Genomic DNA, 11,232 nt, shown 5'->3' with positions numbered 1-11,232 from the left:
TCTGTTAAAAATGACCCCAGATTATCAAAGACTCCTATTTAACAGATGCCATTGATTGATTGATTGATTGATGGATTGATGGATTGATTGATGGATTGATTGATTACATTTCAAAAAAAGATTTTACTTCCTTATTTACTTGGCTTTTGTCTTGTTTCTAGTCCAAATGTCTAAAAAGCCATAAATTAAGAAGCATTTTGTAGACGTAAAAATTATTGTCTCATTTAAATGTAATACTGTTCAGTATGAAATCCAGTGAAGTCAAGTCAAGTCTGCAGGCACAGGACGTCAACATGACATCATATTGACGCAGTACGCCAATGTACCTCAACGTTGTGGGGATGTTGGATTTTGTTTGGAAATGAAAATTGGGTTGACGTCAGAACCCAACGTCAGGCTGATGTCCAACCCAAAATCAACCTAAAATAAACTAAATATTGTGCAAAAGAGTTAAGGTTTAATTCTGTGCAAGTGTTATTTGAGAGTTGAATGAGTTTTATCTTAAAACAAGGAAAATAATCTGTCAGTGGGTTTAGCTAAATAGTCTAAAAACATGCATACTATATACTATGTCAAAATTTACGCAAAAGAATAGAAGTGAAATGCGACAACTTGCCCCATAGGCACAATGTAACATGACCACATGACAGCTTATCTTATCTTATGCAAAGACATACTGTATAAGACAAACTAAAACCTTTTCTCAATAATATACAATTTAAAAAAAGTAGCCTTATGTTTTTTTTTCTTTTTTCTTTTCTTGCAGTAACAGGCATTCTAAATACATAAATAATGTCATATTGTGATATGATATATAGTACAGTATTAATAAATAATAGCTGGCAAGACTGTAACATATAGTACAACGTAACACATAACTGGAAATTCAAAATTAGTGTCTTCTTACTGTCTTAATTACTAAATAACAGATTGTAGATGAAAGCAAGAGCAGATTTGTGTCATTTTTAATGAACACTAAAAACTTTAATAAAAAAATTTGTCTGTGTTCAGTGGTATCTAGAGTAATGAAATTGTGATCATATTTTTCTCTGTTGACGTTACTACTAGTAGCCAAAATTTTGTAAGTATGAAATGTATGAAAATGTTCAATCAGTGTTTGTTATCTAGTGTAATAGCTTGTGCCTCACTCACCCTTACTTTTGGTTTAAATCTTAGGTCTAATTTGTTACTACTAAAAAAGTTTGTTCTATACCATACTATATGAGCGTGTGCAGTGTAAATTTAATCTGGACAATCAAATGGTGTCAGTATTGGATCGTTTTACTGCCATTCAGACATCCTCCCCTGTGCCCTCATGGAACGGTAAGGAATATCACAATTTAGCTGGAAGTATAGACTATAGTCATACAGACACCTTTCACTGTTATTCCATACTAGGAGTTCAGACATTTTGGCCTTTCCTGTGCTGTTTATCACCCACTATAGTATGGAAGCAGGAATACAACTGTGAAAATAATTTCAGAGGATGTAACTTTAGAAAAAAAAAACATAAAATGTATTTGTTGTTGTATATCTAATATCTAGCAGCGGTTTATTTTAAATTGTATGCAGCATTCATACTTTTATTAACGATTCAATGATTTTTGACCTGTGCTGACTGCTGACCAGAGTATTTTTCAGTGTATTGATTGAAAATAAAGACTATATAACACACAAGACATGCCACTAGTTTTGAGAATAGACATTTATACCAGATCGCTAGATGCCTCATGAGCCCCTGGATGGTACATCAATGCTCAAAGCTGGGATCGAACCAGCAACTGCATGGGAGTCGGTTGCTATAACAAGGAGGCTAGAACAACTTTTTAAGTTCAGATGAGTGACACTACATCATACTAGAAATATAGTGATCCGATAATCTGTAATAAATACTGTAGTATACTTTAATTTTTACCACAGTAAACTGTAGTATATTGCAGTATAATATATCCAATTGTAGAAATATATGTTGTGTTACCCTAGCAGGCGCTTAAGGGTCCCACAGACAAAAAACTCCAGAACTGTCTCCCTTTTGAACTCTGCGCCCCTCTGCCCCCCTCATACACTCCCACACTCTCCTCATAACTTATACTCCCCATAATCACTGCACTATTTAAAATTTGCACATTTAAAAATTCCACATCTTCATTGCACTACATTGCACTGATTCATTCAATTCATTTTGAATTGGACATACCTACTGTACATATACATTTATAAATATGTACATACCTACTGTACATATACGTTTGTGATTATGTTCATACCTATCTGCAAACTTTTGATTATTTGTAGCAACCTGTACATATATTCATCTATTGTAAGTCTCTGTTCATAGTACAGTACATCCATCTGTAAATATCACAATATCATAGTTTTTCTATAACTGCACTTTATAACTTACCTATATCCTGCACTTGCTGCTATTGCACTCCAGGTTAGACCTAAACTGCATTTCGTTGCCTTGTACATGTGTAATGACAATAAAGTTGAATCTAATCTGATCTAATCTAAACTATAGGATCACAACCCATTAGTTCAGTTTATTATAGTACGGTTCAAAAATATTGTAATATTTGCTATACTGTAAATTACCATAGTATTGTTTCATGTGGGAGTACAGTCCAAAATATTAGAACTCTAGTATTTTCACCAGCTAAAATGAAGTCAGTTGTTTCTATATCCTGTGTCATTAGGAAATATCAGTTTACATTTCACTTTGATATAATTGTAATCATGCAGTGTGATTTTTGTTTGTAAAAGGAGTTTGACAGCAGCCAATCCTCCACACAGAGATCAGATAATTCAGGAGAACTGAAGAACATCTCCAAGACACTTCAAGAAACCTGCCTGCATAGCTTAGTACTGGTAACTGGAAAATTATAGATTTGTGTAAAATTCTGTAACAGTGAGATTGCTTTCAAAAATATATGAATACATTTTCTTCATCAGTGAACTCGTATAAACTAAACTAAATCAACATTTGGTTGGCATTATCAATCATCTTTTTTATTTCTTATTTTTTGTGTTCGTCTTACACAAAATATGATGCACTACATTACCAAACTGAACACACTAACTTTGTGTTTAAAGGGTTTACATTTAATAACTGATACATTGATTGATGTATTATATTATCATATTATTTAACATATATAATTGTTATTATTATTATTATTATTATTATTATTATTATTATTATGCTGCTGACTACCCGTTGTAGTTTTTTATACTCAATACACACAAATTGTTGTTATTGTCTATTCTGCTTTTATTCTGCTGCCTATCTTATGTTTTATTTGTTGTAATTCCATTACTATTATGATAATTTACTTTACTTTTAATTTGCTTTATTGTCTGCACAGAGGTTCTGAGCCGAAATTCACATTTGACACTGGAATACAATACAGCATACAAACACTTGCATATCTTTAAAACACATAAAACACTTATTACTCTACCCAGACCTACAAAAACGTTTGTATTTTCATGCACACACTAACCTGCAGTCCTAACACACTAACACTAAACAGTCAATACCAATGAAATAAATGACCTTTTATAGGTTCCTTTTAGCCAATGATGTGTATGCAATGGTGTATTTTATGATTCATACTCGAATTATAGTTATATGATTACATAGCACTAACTATTTCATATTTTATTTGATGTTATAATTAATCTTTTCAGATATAATTTATTGTTTTATTCTGCATTATTGTATAGAATTTGTACTGTTATAATAATGTGTAAACTGTTTTTGTTAACTGTTATAAAACTGCAAGAAAAGCGGACTCCAGCTCTGTTTTTGATAAGAATACACATTTATTGATAATACATCTCTCTTAATATAAAAAATAATAATAAATAAATTATATATATATATATATATATATATATATATATATATATATATATATATATATATATATATATATATATATAATAAAAAGCGTTTATGTATTTTATATCCGAGAAAACGGCAGCTCCAACATTCAGTTGCCTCTGTTTACAGCGCACTTATGACCGGTTTAAGATGACGGCCGTGTTGAATGTATCGGAGTAATGGACTGAAGCGCACCATGAGGCGTCTAGCAATATATATTATATAATGATTTAGCTTATTTTTTGAGACCCAAAGTTGTGACTACATTGCTCTCTGGCGGCTTAAACTGAAATACATTTTATTTTTTAGAGATTACGCACAGGTTTTACAGATTAATTTATGCCTGAGAAAATAAGACGTACTGTATATGAATACAAAATAGAATATAAACATAAACAGAATTATTATTATTATTATTATTATTATTATTATTATTATTATTATTATTATTATTATTATTATTATTATTATTATTATTATTATTACATTCTACAGTGCTTCACGAAAATCGCGCACTGCACCTTTAAGGTGATTGTATATGGCGGCGCGTGGCGTTGCTGTGGTTACCATGGAATGTGGCGTTCTAAAAAAGAAAACGTTCGAAAAACGGTCGACGACCTTGGGAAACTAGTGTGACCTGCATTAAGTGTCTGGCCATCGCTGACATTTGCGGTATGTAAAGATCTTTCTAAAAGTATCATTTTAGGTTATTATATTTGAATGTTTCGATGTGCTTTTGATGAAGGACACCAGGGAAGTATTTCTCTCGGTCATATCGTTTCAGATTATGTTAGTTTTTTTCACGTCTTTTCTAGGTTAGATTGTAGGTTGTGCGAAATGTTGGTTGGAATTGGAGATTGCTATATTGTCAATATTCTATATTGAATATTCAGTCTATATTGTAACAAATGGTATTCAACGACTATAAACAGGTTATTAAAGAAGATAATAACCTATTTATAGTCGTAGAATACCATTTGTTATGTTGTCAGGTTGGTAGACCGATAGATACAATATTTTCGTTTGCTTGTTTGCTTCGTTTGTATATTACTGTTTTGTTTAACATTTGCAGATTGTTATTTGTTATTATATATTAAGATAAATTGATCCGTTATAATGTATTTGTATGCTGTCAGCTCAACCACATTGAATATTACTGCACGTCTATTATTTGATAGATTGTCTTGCTGTTGTATAATTTATTTGTAGTTTATGCTATCGGCCTGTTCAACATTTGCGGCTTTTTATTGGTATTTGTTCTATTTACAGTTTTACTAATTACTGTAACACATTTATCTATTCTAAGTTTATAGATTGTCCTCTTGTAGAGTATTTATTTAGAGCTGTGAAATATAATTTGTTAGTGTTAGAACAGAACCAGTCTGAAGACAATGGTAGAAGAAACTTACAAAGAATGGTTTTAAGATTAATTATTGACTTAAAATTCTTCTGTTGTATTTTGCAGATTGGAATGCACCACATGGAGAAAGAAGGGAATCACACACCTCAGCAACAATTGGAAATTGTCAGGAATTTAAAACAACAACAACAGATGAATGGGTGCATCGATGGACATTCTTCTAAGATGAAAAGGGTGTTGGTAGCTGGTATAGATCAGTGGTTCTCAAACTTTTTTTTACCTCAGAAAGAATTTGTCTCTGCAAGTACCACATACTGACTAGTGTCGAAATATAGTAGTGTAGTAGGCCTAATTAAAAAGCTACAGCTCTGCACAGTTCAAAAACAAGGTGATTTATTCATAAAAATATTGTCTGACACTTTAAACATTATAAGTAGTTTGAACATTAAAACTGTACTGTGGTTACGTTTAAACAAAAATGCATGTAAAAATTAATAAATATCGGTACTGTTTGTAAAAAGTAAAAAAAGTAAATAAATAAAATGCTGTACTTAAAGGTAACGTATTAGCATGAAGTAGCCTATATTCATCAAAACCTGCAAATTTACAGTAGCTTAAAGCTCATAAATTTATATGTCATCATATTCATATCATATATACAAACAAACAATTTTTAATACATTTTAAAGTATATGTTGCATGTTCATATGACATATTTGTTTGGGGGAGACCGGGGATAGTTGTTCGTCTATTATATATTTTTTATACTGTACATCTGTGAGATCTTGAGTTACAAGTGTCTGCTTTTAAATGGCAATAACACACCCTGTGGTAAGATGTAAATTCTGATTTCCACTGTGGTAAGATGTTATAATTTAAGACATTATAAAATAAGAATTATGACCAAAAAAAGATTTTATTAAACATTGAGCTTTCAGCATAATTTGCGTGTCTCTGTGTTACAAAGCTGAATAAAATGCGCATATGTGCATCAGCTTCAACTATTGAACACTATTTGTGTGTGCAAGCTTCATGAGCCCACAGAGGTCAAACACTGAGCTCAAACTACTTTGACTTCTTTCTCTTTCAAGTGCTATAGGAATACCGAAATTAAATCATATAAATACAGTTTTAAGTCTGCTTGGGGTTGGTGGTAACATTTACCTGATGTTTCTAGCAAGAGTTTTGTTGTTACAACTGACCCAGCATTATGTGGCCATGAATCTGTTCTCGTTACAGCTAAAACATCACCAACAATTTGGATTAAATATATCCAAATATCCACACACAGAAACACAAATAACAGGGGTTTAACTACAAATCAGGCATTGCTATCTCAAAAATAATTCAAGTAAAAAAATAACTTTCTTAGCTGAAATGTACTTTTTCCCGTCTAATATCTGCTGTGTATGTCACAAGACTCCACTTTTTCATATGTGGTATGAAGACTAATATGAGCATGTGTGAAGTGAATCAACTGATTTGTAACTAGTTCCTGGTTGTAGAGATTGGAAGTCCCCGCTCTACTCCTTAAAATCTAAACATTAAATTGTATTTTAAAAATATGATTCAAAATTACATATTTAAATGAGAGATTAGATCATTTACAGTTTGTGTCAGAATAGCAAGTGATTATAAATACACTGTTTGACCAAGTCATACGTGATTCATCAGTTCATACGTGCAGCATTTCCATGATTTGGTGGAATTGAGATCATATCTTAAGTAAACTGACCACTGGTTTCAGGCCGACTCGGAAAAGGTTCGCGGGTGCTCCATCTGTGCACACAGAGACTAACGTAAATTTTTGTGTTTCTCCAAGCTTCAAACATGGCAAATTTGCTTGAGTCTATGTTCTGCACCATTTGACTCACATCCAGATTCATTTAAATCTGAGGTAACAAACTAAATTGAAAGCCACACCGCTAGGCTATTTACAAAACAAATTACTTTAGGCTATATATGGAAAACCCACATTATTTTACACGGCTACGAACACATATTGACAACTTTGTGCTAATAGTTTTACCAATGATGCAGCGTGGGGCTTTTCCTGAGTTTGCAGTAACTGAAATGGCAATAGGACCGGTCTGCAAAAGCACTTCTGTAGTGCGTATCTGCTCAAGAGCTCTACAGTTTTTTAGATTCTTAGCATCTGATGACGGGATGCACTAAACATACCAATCACAAAGTGTGATCATTCAGTACAGGGAACGGCCATCGCTGATCACATCAGCTAGCTCCCTGCAACTCTCACATGGTTGCCCACTGAATAAGCAGGGCTGCGCCCGGTCAGTACCTGGATGGGAGACCACATCGGAAAGCTAGGTTGCTGCCGTAAGTGGTGTTAGTGAGGCCAGCAGGGGGCGCTCAACCTGCGGTGTGTGTGTGTCCTAATGCCCAAGTATAGTGACGGGACTCTATACTGCTCAGTGAGCACCGCCTTAAAATACCAGGATGTCCTTCAAAAAAGAGTAGGGGTTTAACCCCGGCATCCTGGCCAAATCTGCCCACTTACCTCTGTCCATCATGTCCTCCGAACCCTCCCCATATCATAATTGACTTAATCACTCTGTCTCCTCTCCACATATCAGCTGGTGTGTGGTGTGCGGTCTGGCGCAAAATGGCTGCCCTCGCGTCATCCAGGTGGATGCTGCACACTGGTGGTGGATGAGGAGAATCCCCCCTATGTGTAAAGCGCTTTGAGTGCCCAGAACAGTGCTACATAAATGTAAGGAATTATTATTATTATTAACAGTGTCAACATACGCGTCAGATGGTTAAAGTGTGTTCATATATTTTTAATTATTATTCAGTGATTCCTCCGCATACCACTAGAAGGAAGTCTGGCGTACCACACTTTGAGAGCCACTGGTATAATTAGATAGGCCTTGTCTGTGTCAGGTTTTTTTCTTTTTTAGCTAATGGAGAGCAGGCAGAAGAGGGAGACTCACAAGAGTATCGGTGGACATTTAACTAAAAAATGTTGGAGAACAGCAGGTATTGCTTTGTTGGTGTTGTTTTTGTTGTTTTGCAGGTTGGAGTGGAGCAGAAGGAGGAGACTCACAAGGGGAACGGTGAAGATATACTTGAAGACCTGGAGCTCAGAAAGCCGGTAGGACTGCTTGTACAAACTGAACAATGGAGTTGGTTTCCAAAGAAATGTATTAAGATTAATTAAGGACTTGATATCTTTCTCTTTGGCAGATTGGCATGGAGCATGTGGAGAAAGAGGGAAACACACCTCAGTGATGACAAGTATATTAGGTATAGCCTTAAATTTTTAAATCGAATCAAATGAACTTTATAAACCATTGAAAATTATATATTTAAATTTTTACAGAGTAAGTGTCACAGAAGGGACGGGATTCAGGTGAACAATAAAAATGATGTTTATTTACAGGATGGCAGGTGAGCATAAGCAGGTCAATATATTGATGCAGATGATAATAGTCCATAAACTGGATATTTCACTGTGCAGGATTGGAGACGAATACCACAGATGGCGAACAGGACGAAGACCAGATGAGAAACCAGGAGACACCACACAAGGAGAGACAGAGGACACTGGAGATCACAGGAGACGTAAGTAAATGATATCTAATAATTAACACTTGCTGCATCCCAATTCTCATAATCATACTGCAACCCAAATGTATGTATTTTTTTGTGAAGGAAAAATCTATACTTTTGAGTATGTAACAGAAGAGTATGCAAGCTTTGGGACACACTACTTCCTCATTAACAGATCATTGTTTTGCTTATTTATGAGCCCTGTCAATCATCCACACATTATCCACATTTCTGTCATTTTTAATTTCCTATCATATTGGAGAAGCAGCAGCAGCAGATTAATCTCCCATTCACGAGTCTTTCATGCAGAGAAATCTCCTCAGGTGTTTGGATAATTCTGCATTCAGACGTTAATGTCCAAACACGTCTTTATAGAAGTACAGTATTGTTGTTGCAGATTAAATATAAAACAGAAAACTTGATTTAAGTAGTTTCCAGTGGGCTAGATATTAATTAACAGTCATGTAAACATCTTTACTGAAGCCTCTCTACTTTACGGTTGGTCTTACGCGTCCATCATGTTTGTAGTTTATTTACACTTTTCACCCGTGTTTGTAGTTCTCATCAAATTCACATCCAACGTGCAATGCATAGTGGGCGATATCAGTGGTTAGAGTATGGACGCTTCTACACTTAAAAATTTTACCAGAAATAGTAAACCATAAAGGAAACTTTGGCATACTGTTTTCAACATACTACGATTTGGGACATACTAATTATATTTTCAAATACTATTTAGGACGGATAGCATGCGAATTGGGATACAGCACGTGTGGTGATGATTGTCAGGTGTGTGTCTAATTAGACTCAGGTGAGGGTGCTCATGGTGCTTGAGTGGGTGGAGAATCTGGTCTTACTGTGACAGTAAGTGATGGTCGGGTTTTTTTCTTTAGATAGACATACAATATTTTTGTTTGTTTGTTTGCTTCATTTTTATATTGCTATCTAATTTAATATTTGCAGATTGTTATTTTGTTATATCGTCAGATAAAATGATCTGTTATAATGTAATTGTATGCTGTCAGCTTTAACACACATTGAATATTACAATACGTCTATTGTCGGATAGATTGTCTTGCTGTTGTATTATTTATAGTTTATGCTGTCAGCCTGTTTAACATTTGTAGCTTTTGATTGGCATTTGGTCTGTTTACAGTTTTAATAATTATTGTAACACAATTATTTATTCTAAGTTTATAGATTGTCCTCTTGCAGAGTATTTATTTTATAGCTGTGAAATATTATTTGTTAATGTTAGAACAGAACCAGACTGGAGACAATGGTATTAAGACTAATTAATGACTTGATATTTTTCTGTTTTATTTTACAGATTGGAATGGTCGACATGGAGAAAAAAGTGAATCACACACCTCAGCAACCAATGGAAGGTAAGGAACTTATTTAAAAAAAAATCACAAGAATGGGTGCATCGATGGATGTCCTTCCGAGATGAAGGAGTGATGGTTGGTATAGATAGTAATTAGGCCTTGTCTGTGTCAGGTTTTTCTTTTTTAGGTAATGGAGAGAGAGCAGGCAGAAGAGGGAGACTCAGAAGAGCATTCGTGGACATCCAAAAAATGCTCTAGAACAGCAGGAAGTCTCTGTCAGTGCTGTCTAGAGGTGCATCCTAAATCGCATACTTATGCACTATTCTATGCCATTTTGTAGTATAAATAGTGTAAGCAGTGCATTAACACTGAAATATTCTTTTTATCCTAAAAAGATTAAGTGCACTTTAAATTCACGAATGTTGCACTTATTTAACCATTAAAAAGATGTGTGGACTGTTGGACACTTCACACACTAAACGACCACCGTTTAGCTCATGTAGCACAAGGGCTGGAGCTAACGGGTGCATACTTTTGATCATTTATTTTGGATTATGAAAGCAAAATTCTCCTATGAGAGTGGTTATGCTTCCTGCTGATGGTGAATGTGGTTATTCTCATGGCAGGTATTATTTGATCGTTTGGTCATTTGTTTCCATCAAACATTTTCTGAGAAACGGTTTGAATTTGCAGTTAGTACATAACAATTATTGTTCTATTTGGGAGGACACTAAATTCACATACTATGCTGTCGAGTGTGTAAGTGCATAAGTTCATAGTGTATAATGTGCCGTTTGGGATGCAGCTTTTGTCTTTCGCAGGTTGTAGTGGAGCAGAAGGAGGAGACTCACAAGGGGAACGGTGGAGATATACTTGAAGACCTGGAGCTCAGAAAGCAGGTAGAACTGCTTGAACAGACTGAACAATTGTTATGAAGCGGACAGGAGACAGAGGTAAGGAAACGTTAGGGTGTTTATTGAATGACAACAAGGAGCACATGAAGGATAGCCAGGAGGATCAGGAATGATGTTGGGGTCTTCTCCTCCGTGGCTGGGTAACAGGAATACACGAGGATGGACAGCACA

The sequence above is a fragment of the Danio aesculapii genome, chromosome 16 (assembly GCF_903798145.1).
Source record: "Danio aesculapii chromosome 16, fDanAes4.1, whole genome shotgun sequence".
NCBI lineage: Eukaryota > Metazoa > Chordata > Actinopteri > Cypriniformes > Danionidae > Danio > Danio aesculapii.
The sequence above is the reverse complement of the archived record's forward strand: the minus strand, read 5'-3'. Positions refer to the sequence as shown.